The sequence below is a fragment of the Lissotriton helveticus genome, chromosome 7 (genome assembly GCF_964261635.1).
Source record: "Lissotriton helveticus chromosome 7, aLisHel1.1, whole genome shotgun sequence".
NCBI lineage: Eukaryota > Metazoa > Chordata > Amphibia > Caudata > Salamandridae > Lissotriton > Lissotriton helveticus.
The window spans coordinates 178,858,106-178,865,017 of NC_136068.1; positions in this window are offsets into that span (position 1 = coordinate 178,858,106).

The following is a 6,912-nucleotide window of genomic DNA, read 5'->3' on the forward strand; positions in this document are numbered from 1 at the left end:
GCCGATGTAACACCTCTAGCTTAAACGTTCCGTACTTTGGGAACTGCATTTCCTCATTTCCTTCCGTAAGCTTGTTCCAAGCCCTAATCCATAATATCGTATGCAGCCCCACATTCGTTGCCATATAATGAGCTGGTGTACCCTCCGGCGGTGCCTCTTCCCCGTAATAGTCAAGTCAAAAACCACTTTATTCGATTTAGTTAAAAATCATAAAAGCATACTACAGTAATTGAAAACAATCCAATTACATTTAAAAATATTTCATACAGTGCATTACAATTAAAAACGATAAAACAATCAGATTAAAAAACTCATCATGTGCAAATAGGCTATCAACATGTACAAAAAGGCAATATATACCACATTCTTTACTGACCCCACTTCTGAGTTAATAATTTCCTCTTCCTAATCCGCACAGCGGCAACGAGGTAATTTGCTACACTAAACATTACCAAGGGTGACTCAAGCATTTGTAAAAACAGAAGAGCAGGTTTTGCTTGCGTAAATGCTTTCTCTTTCAACAACGGTAACAAATACTTTTGCCTAGGTACATGGTAAAAAGGGCAGAATAACATAAGGTGCATATTATCTTGTGTGGTAAAATTATCGCATTTGCATACAGGCGCATCCTCAGGCTTAAACCACCCCTGTCTGTCACAGAGTACCAAATAAATCTGGTTGAATCTAAACTTGACCAGGAGCCACCTGTGGAACGGAATATTGACTAAGACAAGATAAGGTTGGATAGCTACACAAGTGATTGTCATGTAATGTGCTCTGACCATAGATTTTGTTAACTGGACTTGTTCTCTCTCCAAAAACTTAAGTTTATAAAAGTTTTCCTTGACCCAAGCCAGATCTACTTTTCTTAGGTCAAGCGGGGAGGAGAAAATCTCCGGCCGTCCAAGTTCTACAGAGCACTTGTGTATATACGCCAGCCAAGGAATGTCTTTATATTTGTCAAGTTTTAGACAATCCATCAAAATTTTGTGGTTAAGGCCTAAATTTTCATTTATCCAGATTCTTATCCACAAAAGAATGGGTGCCATAGAGAGGATATCGGTAATGTAACCCGTAATAATGTTCACTTCTTTTTCTTTTAAAAATCCCTTTCAAACACTTAAAACACTTCATGATTTCTCTTTTCTCCGCGTTTGTTTACTTCCTAATGACAATCTACCAATCGCCGCGCTGTTCTCGCTAACTGGCCTATCCGATCGCGACTTTTCACTGACGTCGCACCAGCCGCCCAATCGCGTCGCGGCTCTTGCCGACGTCACACCAACCGTCCTATCGCGTCGCGGCTCTTCACTCGCCACCCTATCTCAGCGCGGCTCTTTCTGACGTCACTCGTCCCCCTTCGCAGCCGTTCCCCTCCTTTTTCAGCTCGTCTCCTCGGTCATGCGTGCATCCCATTCATACTCTGAAAAATGATTACTTCTGTCCAAGCGATCACCTTTCTTGACTGTACGCCCACAGTCTTTCTGTAGTTGTCCCCTTAACTTGACGAAATGTCTTTCCGTTTACTTCCAGACAATCGCCTTCTCTGATAGGTTACTCACACACAGTAACTTCCGACCAGCGTCCGTTACTCATACGCTCACTCTTACACTCCCCCTATCTCGGTCCCACGGCGGTCAATGGTACCTCATGACTTCCGTACTATGGTCGACAACTACTCTGGATGTTCGATACACCCAAAACCACTTAAGCTCTGGCCTGAACTTAAGATTCTCCAGTTCACCCGTTTACCAGGTAACCAGTTTACCAGGTTGCGCGCGCTCACAACCTTCTCTCATTCACACTACAGGCATTCAACTCCGCAAGACATTACGATACAAATACAACACAAACCACCGCAATCTGTTCACGCATGACCCTTGTTATACTCACTCTCCTCCGATACTGCTGCTTTTCTCGCACCGTCTGCACCTTCGGCGCACGATTCTTCCGCTGCTCGTCTCTCGATGTCTAGGGGCCTTGGGGTAAACTAACCTCTCTAGATTACCTTCCTCAAGAAGATAACCATCCTACTCTGCTACCAACTGTTAACGCGGGATTACTGGTTACTAGTTACCTTACCAGATCCCAAACCAAGTCGACTGGATCGTTGGTACCTGTCATTGAGTAAAAGGCAATCTAACATTAAGTCAATCAATTAAGAACTTACACCACTCTAAATGACCACTGACCAGGATTAAGTTTTGAAAATTTAATATAAAACCAAAGATAACTGAAGATACAAACTTCTTAAGATGAGATTCAAAAGGTAAACTGGTATCACTATGAACATAAATTCTTTGAATAATCTGAGTCTACAAAACAGAATAATGAGTACAAGTTCGAAGATCATTAGGTTTGCAAGGATTGATATGAGTTGCAACCTAAGAGTCATTACAGAAAAGAAAATTCAAGTTAGTCTGTCCCTACACTAGACTAAGTGACATCCCTACTTAACAAGATCTTTACCCCAAAAAGGTGTCAGCCGTGGTGACTTCCTAAGAAGATCACGCACTTCTCTTTGTTTCTTCTCTGGTAATGGGTCTCTCCTGATCAGCCTATCTGCCTACCCATCCGCTTCCTTAGGCTCCCCAAAATCATCTGCTCTCTTCTCCTCCCGGGTCGCTTTCCCTAATACCAAATCACATTTCCGACAGGAACGCCCCTTGGGACGCCCCTCACGTGGTACATCTTTGCGCGGTAAAGTCCATGATGGTACTCTTCAAGACCCTCGTTAAAGTTGACCTTGGTTCCCAGACTTCTTCTCCAGTGCGCCGATACCCCCTGAAATTCCTGAAGACTCCTACAGGCCTGCGCCAAGCGCCACTGAACAAAGCTCCATTCATTTCGACTGATTAGGACCCCTCGCACCTGCATACAGGCCATCCTACAGTGGGCCTCAAATTCCAGGCTCCCCCATATCTATAGGTCATAAAGCATATGGAAAGCACAGTACTTGGCACCTCTCGACTTCTCCTCTAACGAGCACATTTCAGTTCAAAGGAACATCACTATCAGTTCGAGCCTACTTGATTTACATGAAGCGGGTCCCTGCACTCTGAAAACATTTAACTTGATTTAAACAGCATTCTTAACTAACATACGTTTCTTAAAGCACACATCTATAAAGCATATATTTCAAACTAAATTCGATAATACATTTTGGAAGAACCATGTTAACCCCACCTCACATTATTTTAGCAGCACGTTTAGATTTTCTTGTGAATTGCCATGAGGCCTACACAATATAACTGGTTTTGTAAAGTTCCACTTAACTCTTACATGATTCCTTTAACATGAGAACGTGAGGTTTTCATATTCATTCCAACATTTTCTACATTAGTCTCATACTGCTATGATTATTGTTACCCTAATTAAAACACCCTATACATTTTACTACTGAATATAAGACACTCTGGTGCAAGGTATATGTTAACTAACTACGTGCTTGTAAATATGATGCACTTATACATTTTTCTCAGACTAGTGCTCTCTCAGAATAAAGTCCAGCAACGAGCAGAAAGAGGCAAGATAAAGGTGAGAAATGAGCAACAAGAGACGGAATAGAGGTCAGCAACGAGCAGAAACAGGCAAAAAAAGGTGAGAAATCGAGCAGAAAGACAGTGAATAAAGGTGAGAATAGAGCAGAAAGAGGCTAAATGAAGGTGGGAAAGGAGCTCAAAGAGGCAAAATAAAGGTCAGAAACGTGCAGAAAGAGGCAGAATAAACTTCAGCAATGAGCAGAAAGAGGCAAGATAAAGGTGAGAAATGAGAAAAAAAGGCAGAATAGAGGTCAGAAATGAGCAGTAAAAGAGATGATGAAGGTGAGAAACGAACAGAAAGAGGGAAAATATAGCTCAGAAACAAGAACGAAGAGGCAAAATAAAAGTCAGAAATGAACAGAAAAGAGACAAAATAAAGGCCTGAACAGGCTTGCTGAGAATTGCTAAGACCTCGTTGGAGATTAGCCCCCTTTCCCACCCCACTGCACAGGGGCCTCCTGGGGCACTACTGGTTAAAGGATGAAGTGCCCCTGGCTGCTGAGGGTCACTGGGGACCAAGAAACCCTATTGTCATGACAAGTAAGTCCCCAACAGTGGTATTCCTGAGACGTCATTAGAGGCCCCTCTCCCTTTCTCAGCCACTCTGCACAGGGGCCTCCACTAGTTGGGGGATGAAGTCCCCTTGGCTGCTCGGGGCAAAAACCCCTATTGTTGTCACAAGTAAGTCCCCCACAGCTGGATTGCTTAGAAGCCAGCAAAGTCCTTTCCCCCTTTTTTAACCACTTTGCACAGGGGTCTCCTGACACATTACTGGTTGGGGGATGAAGTCCCCTTGGCTGTAAGGATCGCTGCAGCCAAAAACTCCTATTGTTGTGACCAGTAATCCCTGCATAGCAGGATTGGTAAGACGTTGTTGGAAGCCCGCACTTTTTCTCAACTACTCTGCACAGGGCCCTTCTGGTGCACTACTGGCTGGGGGATTAAGTCCCCTTGTCTTTTGAGGGTCGTTCAGGGGCAGAAACACTTATTGTTGTCACAAGTAAGTCCCCCACAGCTGGACTGCTGAGAAATTATCAGAGGCCCGACCTATTTCGCAATCTCTGTGCAAAGGGCCTGGGCCTTCTGGCACACTATAGGTTGCAGCTGCGGTCGCTTTGACTCGATTGCGCTGGCCTATGGCACACAAAAAAAACACTCCATAGAGGAGTGCGGCTTTTTTTGGTAAAACTAGGATCTCTGTGGGACGAGGAGTTGATGAATTCGGCAAACTCCACGAGCGGAACAGAATTTTATGCCCAGGCCTAGTTGCCACTCACAGACCTACTACTCAGAGACTCATGCAACCCCTCACAGACTCACACGCCCACTCCCAGACCCACTCAGACACTTACAGACCTACTCACAGACCCAATCAGACATTCACTCACCCACTCACTCACCTACTCAGAGACTCACACACCCACTAACCTACCTATACAGCCACTCACATGCCCACTCTCAGAGGCAACAGGTTACACTTAGGAAATACAATTTTAAAACCGGCGAAACTCACTGAAAAAAAACAAAGGTTACAGGGACATTATAGTTAGAAAGTAGAAGTTTTTTAAATGTGGAAGTAATTGGAAAAATCAAAGGTTTACTGGAATGTTATATTAGGAAATAGACTTAAAGACGCCTTAGAAATTCACTGAAAAAAACAAAGGTTACAGGGATGTTATAGTAAGGCTCACATTTCACCCATAGAAAGCCAGAGAAATTCAGCAGTTATAGTTACCTGAGATAATTATAACCCCTATAACCCCTTTAATGCACTGATTATGACCTCACATATTACATCACTCATGACATGGTCAGTGATATCACTGATGGCAACACTGATAACATCTCAAATGACATCACTGATGACTTCACTGATGATATCATTCAGTGAGTGTAAGTTTTTTTCTAAGTGTTTATGTTTGTTAAACATATATATTAGGATGGTGGGCGGAGGCACCTCCGCAGTGCTGGTGGTGGCAGAAAATTTAATTTTCCACCCTCTAGCAGCGGTCCTCGCGGCCGCCATATTACAATGAGTAAACATAGCCCATTTCCCGTCCGCTGCGGTGCGACGTGAACCGCCAAAAAAATGCGCCCGTCACTGAGGAGGTGAGAGCCAATAGAAACCCACCGCCGTGCGGAGTGACGTCCCGTCTGCCATACAAACCAGGTTGCCCCAAACAGCTCGTCACACCGCATTGGAGAAACCACCAAACCAGAGACGGCAAAAACATGACAGCGGAGCGCCAAACCAAACTCCCGGTCCCCTCCACCCGGTCCGGACCTCAATGGATCCATCTTCACAAGCCTTTCCGGTGCTGTACCGATCCACTACCAGCAAATAATGGACCGTCGCGGACAACGCTGCAGGTACGCACATATACAACTCCGCATACAACCACAACACACAACTCCTCGGCTGATATACGGTTTGGACATTCTGGTGGGGACAGGAACACTTCCCCAACTGTTGTACCTGTCACAAAATCACCCCTCCGCATCCGGGGTCACCCATCAACCGTGAAATCACAGCAATGTCCCGGTCACGTCACCGCAGCGGTGCAGACGTGGGAAAACCTGCAAACAATGTAGTAGGCAACATGTACCCCCACAACACAAATCAGCACAGCACACAGACAACATCACACCCGGAAGGGTAGCAGTACCTCAGCAAACACACATTCAGCTAACCCAACACCCACAGATGCACACCTCAGGGTCACCCAGGTGCAAACAACATGACCAGAGGACTGTGCTGACCAAACAGTTGCACTGCACATCAGCAATCATTACTGCAAACCAGTACAAGAAAACCACACATTGCTAATTGGGAAACTGTCCTGGGTGGCATATTGATCATGTGCACAGATCAGCACCACAAAGCATAGTGTAACAAATGAAGTGGTGGGGAGGCTCAAACACTGGCAACCCAAGGGGTAGGTGACATGAGATTGAAGTGGTTTGTACAAAAGTAGTGGACGGGTCAGGAGTGTACTGTACACAAACACATGGAGGAGTCAATCCAAATGGGTAGGCATCAGAAGCACAGATAGGGGTTGGTATGATTCCACCACATACCATACTGGAGCCAAAAATTGCTCAAGTTACAGCAATGCATGAGAAAACTCACCAACAATGTCAGTGTGGATGATCAGGTCTACACAGTGAGCACAAACAGTAGCAAGACACATGGCTGATCAACAAAACACAACACAGACTTGGCAGTCACACACTCTGCATACTCACAACTGGCAGCAACAACAAGTAGGTGCCTCCCAGGAGTGCAAGGACACACCAACACACTGCACAGTGCATAACCTTCAGTATTCCTTATTCGGCCTTTAGATAACACCATAAAAGTACAATTTTT